Source organism: Astatotilapia calliptera, chromosome 3, assembly GCF_964374335.1.
Source record: "Astatotilapia calliptera chromosome 3, fAstCal68.1, whole genome shotgun sequence".
In the NCBI taxonomy this organism is placed as follows: Eukaryota; Metazoa; Chordata; class Actinopteri; order Cichliformes; family Cichlidae; genus Astatotilapia; species Astatotilapia calliptera.
Window position 1 is genome coordinate 38,239,080 of NC_137424.1, and position 16,500 is coordinate 38,255,579.

General features: G+C 39.5%; 1 protein-coding gene across 6 annotated transcripts in view; it reads left to right on the top strand.

The window, feature by feature from the left end:
* The first annotated feature begins 475 nt into the window (after window positions 1–475).
* The window catches only part of LOC113018659 (ELAV like neuron-specific RNA binding protein 2), a 33,203-nt gene continuing 17,178 nt past the window's right edge, over window positions 476–16,500 (top strand). For 3 of the 6 annotated variants that reach the window (XM_026161956.2, XM_026161954.2, XM_026161955.2), the window contains exon 1: window positions 4,411–4,972. The gene's annotated coding sequence lies outside the window, so the exon portion shown is untranslated. Of the gene's footprint in view, window positions 3,543–4,410; window positions 4,973–16,500 lie in introns of those variants that run through there. The other 3 variants (XM_026161953.2, XM_080290329.1, XM_080290324.1) reach the window with 2 other exon arrangements.

Sequence of the window (16,500 nt, forward strand, 5' to 3'; positions counted from 1 at the left end):
GTAAGGTGTAGCTGACCAGAAGCAGGAGGACAGTGCTGGACCAAAGCTACACGAGTCTGGTAAGATTTGCTAATGATTGTTGCCTCGACTGCCACATGGGAAGCAGGTAATGTTTAAGTTCAGCAAGTATTTATTTGTTCAGCCCCTCAGCCAAAACCAGCAACCGGTGGACTGCAGTAATGGGATATTTAACTTGATGGATTTGAGAGTAAGCTTGGCTGTACCTGAAGTGAAAGAGCTGATTTATTTAGTTTGTTCAAACGACAGGAGAGAGTGTGTGTGTGTGCTTGTGTGTGGGGGTGGGGTCCTAAGCACCCCCTCTTATTAGGTGGTTATTTGCTGCCTTCATGTTCTTACTGTCCAATTCTGTTACTAGCACTAAGATGCTGACAGCCTTATGCCTCCAGCCTGATTTATCCTGATATATTGACCCTTTCTTGTGTCTGATCTTTAAAATATAATCTACCTAGTGGAGAAAGTCTTCCTGACATTCTTTTGGGACACACCTTTACAAATCACCATTAAAAACAGGGCCAACGGGTCCATGTTCTCTTTCATTTTACGAATTCGTATGTGCTATCTAAATGCTAATGAGCTAATTGATATTTGAAGGCATGAATAACGTCCCCCTCCCCAAAAAAGCCAGAAACTACAGTCTGCTGTCATCAAGATGTAAAGCCTGGAAACATTGTTGAGAGGATCGATTTGGAGGGGGTCTTTTTTAAAAAAAAAAGAAAAAAAAAAGAAGCTTAAAATGTTGGAGGGGGGGCATCAAAACAAGTCTTTCAAATGTTGTTTCCAGGATTTACACACTGATGACATTGAAGTTATGCTAATTATAAGTAGCCTCAGCCAGAAAACTGGAGCTACATCAAACTAAGCGATTTCCAGTGCTGCACGCCAACGTTACAGCCCAGGAAATGTTGTTTTCCAAAACAAAAAAAATGTATGTTCAGTAGCCCAGTGCTTGTTTAAGCATCATTAAAGGTGCTTTGTTGTTGTAGGTCCACATAAAGGAAAACTGACATTGTTCTGTGCTTGCAGGAAATGAAGCCTGGCGCGCACCGGCGGACGTCATTCACATCCTGACTGCTTACAGCTGTTTCTAATATGGAGTAATCTGCTCTCTAAAATATTTATTTGTTTCCTTTCTTTCAGTTCAGAGCCGTCACTGAAGCTGTCAGACCACCGGCGGATATCTCCCAATCTATTTTCCAGCTGTGAGGATTTCTTCCTGGAGCTGTACGCCAAAAGGCAAATTCATTTGCTCTTCTCACTGACACTCTGAGATTTTCTATCATCGGCATCACTCGGGTCACTCATCCATTTTTTTTTTCTTTACAGTCCAGCCATGTTTTGTTTTTTTTGGGCTACACATGTTTCCCAATTTGTGAATTCACCCTGAGAACAGATCATACATTCGACACATAGAAGCAGCAACATGCTGAAATTTGAGCGACCCGACTTCAATTTTTAATTCGTGAAATCCTTTTTATGTGGTTGATTCCCTAGTATGATGCCAAAAATGAAGATGCTGGAAAATGTTCACTAAGCCTCATGACTTTTTTTTTTTTTTAAAGAAAATGTAAAAGCACTTGTGTGGTTGAAGGCTTGCTTGTTTATTTTTTTTATTTTTATAGATTTGAAGACATTAGAAGTGAATCCAGTTTGTTACAGTGGGTCCTCAGTCACAACTGGGGCTGGAGTGGTTGATGCAAAGTTCTCATGTTATTTCCTGTGTCTAACAACAAATAATACAAATTTGGAGAGATGCTATATTCTGAAGGCTGCCTTTTTTTTCATAGGAGTTTGTGCATCCCTCTTTATTTGTTTTTGAGGTGAGGACAGTGATGTAGGTACCATCAATTATGATAAAATGTCTGTTGTCACAGCTGATGACACACACATGACTAACACTAACATGTGTTTGAGTTTTTTACATCCTATTAAGAGACTACACTAAGCTCCATTTATTATCTGGCATCTACTGGACATACACATAAAGCAAAATGCCCTGGTATGCATGTACATCTGTGTGTCAGGTCCTCTTGTGTTTTGCTAGGAGTTACATTATATACTGTGCCTGTTTGAAACTGTCTGACCGCCTAAAAGAACCGATCTCCCCTCTGATTGCATTTACGTTAGCCTAACTGTTGCTCCACCCTCTGAAAGTCGACAAAGAAGGTATGAGATAACTCCTGCTGTAGAGTGTGCTTCACTAGTGCACATCCAGTAAGGTAAAAATTACGGTAATATCAGTATGTCTTTAAAATAAAATAAAATATGAAAAAGTGCCGGGAGAGCCCCAATTAACGCCCACATCTGTTTCTAACCTGTAGGTCGAGGGTTGAGGGCTGACCGTTGACTGGAGGGCTCCGAGTCAGACGGCATATAGGCTGCCTTTACAGTCACTGTGTTAGAGCAGTGCGCTGTCCGCGGTGCTGAAACCTGCTGATGAACGCGGGGATTCGCTTTCAGCACCAGTGCAAACGGGGAAATGGCGCAGACAGTAGCAGGGTGAGAACGAGTGCGGCTGGCCTACTAGAGAGTGGAGGGGAAAGGCGTTTCGGAGTAGTTTTATTGTGTCTGCGAGGGCTGGAGTGGAATAAAGAAAAGAGAGAGGAAAAAAAACGAGCCGTTTGCAACACGTGAAAGCAGCACACGTCTCTTACATGACTTCAGTAAGGTCGCTGATTCTTAGATGATGGTGACAGTGTGGTGATCTGCTGTTAAACAAATTTCTCAGGTTTCTTTCTTTGCTTTTTGTTCTTCCTTTTCTTTTTCTTTTTTTTTGTTAAGGGGGGGCAAAAGAGCGGACTATGCTACTCTCGAGTCGTGGTGTTATTCCCGCCCGCTCCACAGACCCATACCACGGCAAAAAGGCGATGTTTGACTTCAAATGCCATATTTAGGAAAAATGCTCGGTCGCTTTGAGTGACTGGGGCGAGGACGAATGGCGTCTTGTGATCTGGGAAGAGACGCTCGAGCTCAGTGAGGAACGCCTCGGAGCCAATAGCATTGGAGGGCTTGTGCACGCATAAGCGGTGGATGGAGCTTCTCCGGGTATACTTCCGCGTCCAATGCATGTTCATGTGTAGGTTGAATGGATGAAACGGGGAGTGCGGAGAGGTATAGGCATGCTGTGATACGGCCCTATATATTTGCCGGCAGGACTATCTTCCTTTTAAAGAGAACCTCCTCCGTGCATTGGCTTCCACTCAGTGATGTCGCGTATTTGTGTGGCGCACCTGTAAAGAGCGAGACAGGCAGAAGCCGGCTTTTTTAATTATTTGATTCCTTTTCTTTCTTCTGTTATCTTTTTTTCCCTTTTGTTTCATGCATTTGCTGAAAGGAACTCATTTCTGTGTTTTGATTTAATAAATATTTCATTTCCCTCATTTTATCTTGTTTGTGTTGGCTTTTTATGTTCCCAAGTTTGAACTAAAGAGAGCGGAATTCGTCATTTTACACGCTATTGGCCAGGTGTTTTCATTCAGAGATTGTTTGCCTAAGGACGTCCCTAACTTTCATTTGTAGAAACGGTAAGATATTTTTTACACATTTGCTCATTCACCTGAAACATGTGAAATCGATTTCTTCTTCTTTTTATTATTATTACTAAGCCTGTTTCTGTTCGCTGAGGACAGTGTGTAGAGCAGATCATGCATTCACTGTAGTCTCAGGCTGTCTTATTGCATGCAGACGCGATGGGGAAAGTCGCCGTGATGCATTCATGTTTCCCCACTCAGGGCTGATTTTCAACTCTTGAATCGCGGTGGCTTGGCATATAGGAGAGACTTACAACAGGCTTTCTCCGCACATGTGCTCAATTTTTTTTCTCTCCTTCCCCCCCCACCCCTCGACATGCATGGACGCACTATTGCTCTAGTGTGCAGAAATACAGGCCTTGTAGAGAGCTGAAACGTGGGATCCGCATAGTAGTCGTTACACTGTATCCAAAGGTAGAAATGTGGGGTGTATTGGACTGATGTTACATATAGAAATTAATATTACTGGATACATGATGGAGCCAGTAAACAAACTAACAAAATTTAAGCTGTTTGATCTTAGACTTGAGCTCTTTCATTAATATAAAAACTTGCGATTTTATTTAAGCTCTAAATTATAAAAGAGAAAAAAGAGGGTCCAAATACAAATGAGATTTAAAATTAATGAGTGGTGGCTTTATTTTTTTTCTGTCTTTCTAATTTAATCGTAAGATGGTCTGTAAGGTTTAAGATGCAGCGTAACTGCAAAAAGACCAATGCTATATAGGTTAAGTGCAGCCGGGTGTTGTGCTACTTAGAGTTGCCGGATGAAGTTCTGCTATCACATGCATATTCCTATGCTATTTTTGAATTTCCATGCAGCGCTTATTTGTGAAGAATACAGGAGCTTAGCTACTCGTCCCAATTTTTTAGAAAAAACAAACACAAAAACCCAAAGCGATCCTAACCTTTGTCAGCATTCCTGTCTTTTGCCCTTTTTTGTCTTTAAATATAGGCCACCTATATATTAATTCCATGCCCATATGTTTGCTCTGCATGGATAACAATGGAGATGCTGAAAACTTAAAATATATATAAAATGTTTATGTTCACGTCATCGCTGGAAAAGGCTATCTGTTAAAATTAGCTGATTACCCTACAAAGAACCCTAGTGGCACAATGTTGTTTTTGTTTATTTGGTTTTATTTTATTTTGGAGCTGTCGCTATTTCTTAGTTGTAATTCTCCTCTGTGCTGAGCGCTGTTTAAAGCAGCAGCCTACACCTGCAGCAAATCAATTAATCATCTATTTCCGGTATAGAGAGGGTGGGTCTGCGCTGATTGGCCAAAAGTCTGATTAGTTTATTTAGGGTGGCTGGGTTCCCGCCACCGCTCCTTATTCTGCTGCGCAAAGACTGTGACCAGGTTTGATGTCTGCAGGTTGTACCTCAATAAATTCCCGCGACGCCGATTCAACACATCAAGGTAAGACAAGTCAAAGTGTTAGCGTGCTTAAAAACAAAGAAATACTAACTGTAAAAAGGGGTCAGAGCTGTTAGCTAGGCCAGACATGCTAGCTGAGCGCCATTAGAAGTAGTTTTGACTTGAGTAAACTTTGCCTCTTGTAACCTAACCTTAAAGCTTCTGAAGTTAGTGGGGTAACCTAATTAGTTTGGTCTACAAAATAAAATTGTGTGACCAAAAAAAAAAAGACGCTCTAAAGCCCCTCCATCACTGGCAGAGGTTGTGTTAGCTAAACCCGCTCGGCTAAACCACAATTAGCAGAAAATGGAAGTTTCACCCGGATTAAACGCTCCACCTCTAACCGCTTTCTTTCGTAGCGTAATCTGTAAGTAGTCACGGTCTTTAATTGGATGAGCTGGGTTTCAGCACCGCCACAGGTGTCACAAATTAACCTAACATCACTGGGTTGCGTTCACTTGTTCCCGGTGAGATGGCTTCACTTCACTGTAGAAATGCTTTACTAACAGGAATTTAAGTTCAGTTGGTTTTAACAGTGGCCTTTGCCTATAAACACACAAAGCCTAAAAACGTAACCCCCGTCACCCATTGTTTTTGGGATTTTTTTCCGTATCTAAGTGACTTATAATAATATAAGTATATTTTTTTTTACACAGGCAAATTGCTAGCTGTAAGGAGTCCTATGTATTTTCAGAGTGATTAAATTATTGCCTGATCTCATTGCTAGTAAACCTTGGATTATTTTTGGGTGATACGCCGGTCAAAGTAAAGAGCCTGGTAATTTTGTCTTTGTAAGCTTGACCTGTTAAGACTTGGAATTGCGGCAAATGCGTTTTCACTCTACTTTGTACTTTGTGTGGCCTTGAATATTGATTGAGTGAATCTGTCGAAGCCACAGGCATCGTGGTGAGTAACCTTCAGCTGTGAGGTCACGAAAAGATTACATATCATGGAGTCAGCAGCTAAGAGCCTGACCGGGTAATTTACCAGAAATGCAGGACATCTGTGGCTAGGGGAATAGTCAAAAGGAAAGTGACATCTTGAAGCTTTCAGTTTTGTTTTTTGTTTTTTTGTTTTCCTTTTTAAAATTTTTTATTTTATTTTATTTTATAAAAAGGAGGTCCTTAGTGATTATTAAACCTTATATGCGATTAACAGATGAAAAATCAGTTGTCTATGCTGCTTTTTGTCTGGGCATCCGAATAAATGCAGTACTACAAAATAATGAAACGCTGTGGGGGGGAATTCATAATTTCTCTAACAGAAATGCTTCTCCCCAATCATGCTGCGTTTTATTTTGTTCTTAGTTGTACTGGCTGTAAGAACACTGTTCGCTGCACAGTGATTGCACTTAATTTTTCTGATATCAGTGGTGTTGAACATCGCTCAGGGGATATTAATTCAGATGAAGTGTCACGGCAGATCTAATCATAGGTATGTAAAAGATAGCTGCTGCTTTTAGGCATTTTTCCCCTTCCTCTCTGTTCGTGCAACGTCCACAGCTTCAGCAGCCTTCCTGAGGACAAGAGATAAGAGCGGTTGTCTTTATGTATTATTGAGCCCCCACGTCTGCCTTTCTAAATAAAGGCTGCTGACAGAGTGACTAAAATGCAGGACAGTGAGTGAACTTCCAAAGGCCACATATCACTGTGCTCTGCACGGCGATGTGTGCTGCTGTCAGAACTGGGTTAGTATACAGCGTGTAGCTTTGAGGAGAAAAGCAATTTTGCCCTCTTTGTCCTCCTTAAATGTCCGTCCCATCCCCCTTCCATGACTTCGTTGCCTAACGCCCCCCCATTACAACCCCCCTTGCTGCTGAGACAGGCTAAGGCTCTGTGGCTTTTGCACTTACTGTGTGTTGGCCACAGGGTGGCCCTCCCCAGTATGTGCAGGTCATTACTGGAGATCAGCAATGCATTGTCCTTGAACCCTGTTACTGCTTTGTCAGGCCTGGATACAGTAGGTGGGGTTTTTGTGTGTGTTGAGTGCTTTATGTAATTTAACTGTATTGTCTGCAGGCCTGTTTCTGGTGGTGGAAATATGCCTGGTTTTGTTAGACGTGTGATTTGGATATTGGTGAACTGGATTCATGAAGGATTTTTTTGTTTAATTAAAGTGTTTTGTTTTTTTACTCTTAGTGGTTTTAAGTACCGACTTGGATTTCAGCAGTCTCACTAGTATGTGTGTGGTTTTTCTTTAATTTACAAGTATCATGATGGATTATTCTTGGAGCACAGGAACAGTTTTTCCTTAATAATGACTTGCACACTTTAAAATATAATGGCAGATAGTCCTATTATAGTACTGTATATTTTGTTACAGGAGGTTAGACTAATTCCACTCGTTCAACAATTATAAAATTGTCAAACTAAATTAAAGAGTCAAATGGTAATCTGTACCTTGTATAAATGTTTTATTGTACTGCTTTTATTGTACGGCTGCACGTCAGCTATCTTTTTTTTTTTCTAATTTCATACCTAAAGATAGTAATAACAGACTGGCAAATATGAAGAATCATAAGCATCGACATATTGATGTTTGTACTCTAGCTCCCAAGCAGCACAGAGCATGAAATATAAAAATGCCTCTGGTTAGGATTTCTGAATAAGTCAATACTGATGAACATGTGTTGCAGTCTCTTGAGCAATATGAACCCAACTGAATTTTATTTCAGCCAAATTCTGCATTTTTCAAATAACGTTTTCTTCTGAGATTGCAGGATTATTGACTTTTTCCAAAAGTGTTGGTGAGAAATTGTGCGCTTGTAATCTTGGAGGCACACTGCCAATTATAACTCAGTTGCGTCACATTTCAGTATTACTGTGACATGCTCTGGCTGGCATGGGGAAAATGCTGCATAAATACCCTTTTCTCAACCTTAGGACAATCATTACAGAAGTAATAAAAGTTCACCTATAAAGATGCTTCCGCTCCTTATCCTTAAGTTAAACTGCATTGAAAGCTGGTTTGCCAGTAAGAACACACACAGCAAAGACATAATGCAGCACTGCAGTTTTTTGAGATGTGGACTACGGAGCAGGACAAGAGGCTGGAGTGATCATGTTGGGCTGTGAGGTGACAGTGTTAATTTATCAGCAAAATTGATTGGATTTCAAGGAAATAAGTAGACCAGGGGCAATATGTCCAAGTAGTAAAATGCATGTATGTGCTTAATTTGGTAGGTGATGTTTTTGGCTATATTCTTTTTGTCAAGGACCATACAGCCTCTGAGTAACAAACCACATGAATAATGCTGCGCATGTGCAAACAGCTGCTTCACCTAACCCAAAACACACAGAGGTGTGTCTCTGGAGGGAGAGCTGGGACTTAGAAGTCGCTGCATGTTTTATTTATTTATTTATTTTTTAAATATAGATGTATGCTGTTGATTATAAGGGAGAAAGTTGCTAGGTTGGCATTGGTGAGGTGAACGGAGACGTGAGGATTACTGCTGCGAGTGAGAGGGATGTCAAACACCCAAGCTGAGATGCAGCGTACAGTATTCCCACATAAGAAAACAAATTACTTGATTTTTATTTTTTTCCAGGTCATCTAATACCTAACCAATAAATAAAAATAGTTGAATAAAACATCTACATTTTCTCATCCAGGTACAAGTAGACTAACCTTTTCCTTTTCTCCAGCATTTTCTTTTATAGCCTTATCCTTTGTACTTCTGGTGTGTGGGTAGACTAGTCTCATCTATGTTTTCAGCTGTGATATTTTGAACCGTTACTTGTGTGCTTTTAGTTTTCAAGGACAGGTTGTGCATGTCAGTGTGTGCACTCTGGAGTTCTTTACTCTGCAGCTTGTCACGCATACTTGGTCAATTTAATCCTCTGTGGAGTTGGTAGCAGAGATTCGTGCCTCCTCATTTTAAGTGCTCAGTGTCACATCAGTACATGCCGATCTAAATGTTGGCTTCATGTTCAAGTTGAAGAAATTCTATGGTCAGCCAGATCTGTACTAAACTGCCTCTTGTCAAAATCACGAGGGTTTATTCGGCTTGTTTTTCCCCGATGAATGTTTTCTCATAGCAGTCTTATTGTATTTGATGTAGTATTTAATGACTGAGATTAAAACTTTGCTAATTTTAGGAAGTTTAATTAATTAAGAGGTTTAATTAAAGAAAAAACACTGGTAAATGTTAAGATTCTTGTTTATGCAGTGAACAAAATGTAGTATGTTCAGTAGTGGCCATTTAAAGTGTAGGTCCTCTCAAAAGCCTGGATATCTTCAAGTTTCCGTTATGACTTGTGTGTGTGATCAATTTAAATTTAGAACTGAAAGCTGTGGTGTTCTTCAGTAGTCTGTCAAGAAAAATCCTACCAAAAATATCAAAATGTAGAGCAGGGCGATATGACCAAAAATATTTATCACGATATATATTTGACAATTTGCGATAACGATATAACTGATGATATAATTGACACGAGACAAAACACTGGCGGTGCGGCTTTGTAGCTTAGCAAAGTCGCACTGAAACATTTAACAGATTCACGAATGTTGCTAACAGCACTTTGCTAATTGTCTGAACTTCACTCCCCAAAAATTTGCTGTGATGTAAAATGGAAACCTGACAGAAAATTGTGATATTGGATCCTAGGAGTGTACAAACGCTTTTCTTTATAAATTTACATCTGTCCATCTTCTTGGGTTTACTCAATTTAAGGTTATGGGAGGGCTGGAGCCCATTCTCAGCTGCTATAGCACAAAAGGCGAGGTACATCCTCGACAGTTTGACGCAGCGCTAGCATGGCGTACCTTGCCTCCTTCCCACAGTCCAAAGACACACAGCTACTTGTGTTAGGTTATTTAACGATTTTAAATTATCAATAGGTGTCAATTGGTTTTAAGATGCAGGTATAACTTCTGTTGTACCCATTGGGGTGAGGTGGGTGGGATGTGAGGATGCTCCTCCACCCTTTAAAGCTGCAGTAAAGAGGGGAAATGCTGAGATTGATTCAATAGTAGTTGATTTTTCAGCTGTATCTCAGTGGAATTTGATCAGCTGTGAAATCTTGCTGCTGAACACCCACTCAGTCACTTTTCTATGTAATTAATTAGCACAATCAGTGAGCTGCTAAAACAGAGCCAGCACTACCAGCTTCAGAGGTTATAGAATGACAAATGGCTTAGAAACAAAAGTTTACTACCTCAGGTAACTCCCTGCATCTTTGTGACAACATTTTGAAAGCCCCTGTACTTTCTACAAGGGATCGAATGACTGCTAAATTCTGGGTTGATACTGATGCTTACAACAGTTTGGCCCATGGATGACACTGATGTTTGAGTTTATTTTATTCATCATTGTCAGGGAAAATGAAGCAAAATCACTTTTCATGAAATTAACAGCTTTAAACTGTTTTAGCTCTTCTGTTTAGCCACTTTAAACGCGATCAGTCAGTAAATGTGACTTTTGTCCAAAAGTTAATGGTGGTCAACAAAGCAAGTCTTGCCAGTATTATCCTACTTTCTACATTGTGCCATAGTGACGCTAGTAAAAAAGCACTCACAGTATTTGAATTGGAAATCTGTATTTTTCTCATAGCAGCGCTGTGCGCAGAGCCTTTTTTTTTCCCCTTGCGAGAAGGCTGTGGGATCTGAAAGTCCCACTAACTAAACACGCTACACTTTAATGAGTCCTAAAAGGCAGCCTGCTCAGTGGGGTAAAATTGTGGAGGTGAATGGGTTTAGCTTAGCAATGATGGGAAAACAAAAAAGAACCTTGTGGTCTTTATCTGGGCCTGGTTTCTGACGAAAATTGTGAGGCAAAGCCTCTAGGGGAACAAGATGCTCTGCTCTAAGAGGAAGCTGCTGGCTGGCTGCACACAGTGAAAGCCTTGACTGAAATTTTTGGGGAGCGGCATCTTGCCAGGCTTCGTGTTCCAAGTGTTTATCTAATGAAATATTTCTGCCTTGTGGCAGTATCTCAAGTGGGACAGTAGCCAGTGTTTGTGCATTGTACTTAGAATAAAAGGTGAAACATAAAATGAGATTGAAGTAAGTCAATTTCTTTAACAACAATATGTTCTCCTGTGGGCCTGTTTTTCTGTTACTGTGCGTGTGGGGAGCCAGTTTGTAGAGCAGCTAACTAAATTACAAATGCAATTTTTGGTAAATTAAATTAAAGGGCACAAGGATGCTTGTGTGCCCTTTGTCACGTTAACAAAACGGCAAAAGTTTTGCAGTTCCCAACTGGTTTCACTTTTGACAATAACAAAAACAGAACCTTTTAGTCATTGGTTTTTAAGCTGCCGTTGTTCTACAGTAGACAAGTGGAAAAATATTATTTTAGGTGAACACTAATGAAGAGCAGGTAAGCAATAGGTAGCGCTGTATACACTGGCCTGCAGTTTGACTACCTGCAGTGTTTGGCCCTGAAACCTGCCAAGTCCCCACAGTACTGCACACAATGCTAATGCTGTCACTATTTTGTGTATCAATGTTTTACATATCTTTAGTAACACAATAACAGGTTAAAAGGGATTTTAATGATGCAAAAATAGTTTAGATCTCCGGCTAATCAGACTTCCTATTTGAGCGAATGTATAATTATTGAAAATCAGGTATGTGAGTAAGAGTAAAACTTGGACAATAACATCATGATGCAGAATTATTTTTGCTTCATTAAATGAATGATGATTTGAATCCCTCATGTCAATGACCATTGTGTTTTTGTTTTTTTTAATAAATACGCCCATGTTAAAAATGAGCCGCAGTATGAATAGTACTCTAAAATCTCAGTTTAAGTTGATGTTGTGATGCTCCTAACTCCATCGGAGTGCATTATGTCATATCAGCTCATGCTGCAGAATAACGTGCACACCTGGATGTTAACAAGTAGCAGCTGATTTTGTGCAACAGAACAAAATATAATTTGTAGTAAGCTGTTGTTGTTATTATTGTTATTGTGGGCTCCTTCATAACGCTAATGCAAAAACCACTAATAGGTCACTGTAACCATCTGCAGGTTCCTGGGTTTTGCATCTCTGCCACCATTTTTGGGCTCATTTGGTTCAGCAGCTTCTCTTTTAGTAAAATAACTGTTGTACAGCATTCATTAAATTTACCTCCCACATCATCCCCTCTGTTTCAGTCACAATAGTAGTTTCAGTAACTCTGCCAACTAGCATTTTGGAGGTATAATTACAGAGTGATGCGCAAAGTGTTAAAATAGGACATGCTGAATTCCATTTATGATTAAGAGTTTATTAGAACAAAACTAGTAGAGCTCATCAGGAAAGTCGGCACAGCAAACGACACAGGCTGAGAATCCTGGCTGAAAAACAGCTAAGCAATGACGCAGTCGATTACTGGTCGTCTTTAACAAAATCTTCAGTGTTTCTCTGTATTATTTAGGGTCCTTAGAACTGTTGTTTAAACTGAATTTAAACTTTGACTGCAAATGTATATCTCAAAGCTTTAAAAAAATAATTTATTGATCAATATTTGATGATTAAACTGTAAATAAACTTTACACTCATCCAGCAAACCCCTCTCCCTTCTGTGAGGGGCGGTGCCTCTGCTCAGTGCAGTCTCACCCTCTGGGAGAGGTTGGATCTGCACAGTCAGCCAGTGAAATTCGCCACCTTAGTCATCCTGGTGACTTCTATATTTGACCCTGTGTGCTCTGTGATCAATTAACAGTTTGTGAACCTCAGAAGTTTAATCATTTACGAATGTGCTGGAAGTGAGTTTATACATTTGCATCATTGCTGAAGCGCAATAATTAAAACATTCAAGGTAAAAAATTAATGGGAAATATTCTGAGATGGATAACTGGAATGTGCTTTTTGCATGTCAGTCTTAGTTTTGAAACTTTGTGGAGATTAAAAAAAAATCATCATGGACTCTAACTTGGTTTTTCACATGCTGTGCCTGAAATATGCAGTGTCCACAAGAGCAAGCGAAGTTAACCTGTGACGTCTCCGGCAGTAGTTATTATTCATGAAATAAAGTGAAGGCTGATGCCTTTAGTCATGGTTTGGGGTTTCCTCCAGTGTATTGTAAGCTTGCCTGAGTAACCTTAAGCATTGGGGAATAATTTCGTTTTAGACTTACTGCACTCCAGTAAGCTAATGATGTTGGGCTTATTGTCACCTTGACTGTTTTTTAACTTATAAAAACACCTTATATGTAGCGATAAAATAAATAAAAATAAATCATTAACCGGTCCCTTTAATTATCAAACTCTAAAACACAAATCTGCAAAGAGATTTGCAATGGGGTGCATCTTTGTTGGAAACCATATGGCCTATTGTGCACTTCAAAATCACACTGTATAAATGAGTCTCCTCGGCCTTCGGTTCATCGTCTGTCACGGTCTGCTGAGGTTTTTCTCCTAAGTGAAATGCATCTGTGGTAATGGGTCATGTTGGTAAAAGCAATTTGCTGTGTTTTCTATTTTTGCTTGGGTTACGCAGCGAGTGGTTTCGACCTTGGTTTTGGGACATGCCAGCAAATCAAATGACTCATTTATTTGCACTTGTGCAATGCAACGTTAAAATCAACATGAATGCACAAATGTCTTGGCCAAGCTAAAAGCGGTGTTGAACTGAGTGTGTAACTTTCAGTTTAAGATATTAAATCTTTATCATCATCCTCACAAGTCTCTCTAAAAGAGATTTTGCGTTTGTTTAGTGGAGTATAATTGATAATATTTTTTTTTTGATAATAAAAATTGATACCCGTTAAGTTAATCACCCAAAATGTTAGACAGTTTTTTTTCTTTTGTCCAGCCTGTGGCATAAAATTGAAATATAAACATTTGATGCAGAAATGACAACATCTAATGACAGAGTTATCACTGGCCTGAAGACAGAAAAAGCCAGTCACTGTGCGTGGTTATGAAACTGCAAGTGAGGCTGCGACTGCATTGTATTCATTTGCTCTGAGTAAACTGTGCATCACACCATTTTACACATGGATTATGATCTGCCAAATATCTGGAAACAATGGGATGAGCATATTGTGCGTGACACAGGATCATTTTAAATTCAGCTGATAATGCCCCGTTCTGAGGAGGTGCTCACAGACTTCACTGCTCGAGCACAGCTGACTGTTGTCTAGATTTTACTGTCTTGTCATTCTGACTTTAGTTAGCTGGTAGCAAAGTAATTGCCCAACAACTGAGGGAAAGCAACTGCCTGAAAGTCAAATTAACATGTAGCCGACATATTCAAAGGTCAGGTTGATTTGTATCCTGAATATTGTCACTATAGAAGATCTCTGCTCTGTACACGAAGAGACACAGCGATATACTTAAAACCCCCATAAATAACACTGTCCATGAACATTGTCATTTTTAGTCAAGCAGTCGCACTAATAACACATTCACAGTACACCTCCAGGTTTTCACACTTGGATAGACTGAGGTCATAATTATTTTCTAATTGAGAGTCCACAGCAGTTCTACAGCTGTTTGATGTGACTGACATTGGGCTGTTGCTGCAATTTGTCCATGTGTATTTGTGTACATAATCAGTGTTGTGTATGTATTTTTTTTGTTCTTCCTTTGTTTTGCCTCTTTAGACCCATGTAAGACCTTCCTCTGGTAATAAATCTAGAGACTTGATGGACACACTAACCTCCTTTAAAGAATCTAATTCTCAAAGATCTCAGTGTAAAGTTACTGCCAGGAGGCTTCATGTACAAGCTGTAAATGCTGAACATCTAATACCTGAGACTGCTTTTAGGGTCCCCTCAAATCAGAACCACTGTTTGAGTTGGATTCAGACGATGGACTGAATAGTCTTTCAATTTAGAAAAAAATAAAATTGAATGTAGGAAAATACTGATCTGTCCACCACTTAAGTTTCATGTAGTTTATTCCATGTTTGTTGCTGAATGGTGCACTAGTTCATGCTTACACCGGTTTAAAAAAATAAAAAGTTTGTTTACTATAATCTAGCTCATTAGCTGGTAGGATAATTAATAATATTCAGACCATTTCTACATCAGAAGATGCTGTAATAACCAGACCTTCAAAGTCATTTAGGGCAGTGAACAATAATACACATCATTTGGACAGGTGTTGCATTGTTGCATGGGTATTCTGTCTCTTGTGCAAATAGAAGTACATTGTGGATGATATAAACCCTTCCTAACTACTACTCTTAAACGAATATTTAATTTCCCCCTCCATCATCTCGGCACCCTGTGCATATACCAAACTCTTGTGACACTGATGGATGGCTATCTACATATCAGAAAACCAGAGCAGAAAGGACTAAAGGAGCTGTAATTATAAGCCATAAGCAGTTTTATAGGGTGAATCATCACCTTATTCTACTTCAACACTGATCATGTGACACAGCTATTCCCTTCAGCTCAGTGTCGTGGCAGTGTTGAGGCAAAAAGAAACATTAAAGATGCCAATAGTTCTTAAAAGCAGCTGTTTACATGAATAATATGCATTTTATTATAAAAGGACACATGAAAAAGTAAGATTTAATATATTAACTTTACTACAAAATTTGGACATTAAATTGTAGACTGAGTTCATGCTTAGAAGTATGGTGAAACACTAATGGCATATTGATGTGTGGCTTCACAAGCTCGCCACTAAGAAATTGGATTAGTTTGTACCTGTCCATGTGACAATCGCAGCACTATTTTCATTGCATGAGTGGAGAAAATCAATTGGCATGAGAATGCTCGCGGGCCGATTTTCATTTGATGCAACAAACAAATTCACGAATGAGGAGCTGTCATCTGTTACGTTTACTTAATGTTTTTCAAAATTAGCCAAAAGAATCTGTTGTCTCCAACTTTAATTTCACAATATTTTACCATATTATACACAACATGGAAAAATGTCCTTATGCGGCTTTGTGGCCTGTAAAGTTATCAGAGGTGGCCCCGCGGTAAATGTGTGATCTTTGATGCTAACAGAAGTATTTTTAATGGTGTGAATTAAACTAAAGTCAGTTTAGACTGCTATAAATGTCTTGTTGGATTGTTGTATTATGCACATTATTATTAGAGCTTTTGTTTGTGTCTAAATATTGTGTGTGTGTGTGTGTGTATATAGGAATGTAGACATGGGTCACATGGCCACATGTGTTGCTGATATTTGGCATACTGCGTCTTGATGGACTTTAAAATGTAACATCTGTGGCTTGGATTGTTTTTGCCTCATTTGTCTTTAATTTTTAGTTGTGTCTTTGCCGCACTGTTAGTCAGTCTTTTGAATGCGCTACTACGCATTTGGGCTCTGCATGTCACCTTGATGAACTACTTTTTAAGAACAGGTATGTTAAGACAAAGTAAACATGTAGATTATTTCACCCTGGATGTTTCCACTTTTATTACTTATGTGCGCCTGGAGTTTTTAAAAAAAATGCAGGAATGTGTTGGCTTAGCAGTCTTAGACAAATTAACTTGTGCTTTGCGGTCTTGGTGAGCATCTTTGTATAGCGCACTCATCCATTATACAAATTCCCATTCCTCATGCTTATTGTCCCCGTTGTGGCCAGGTTGCTCTGTAGACTGAACACTCTACACTTCTCGGTTTTGCTTTTCTCTCC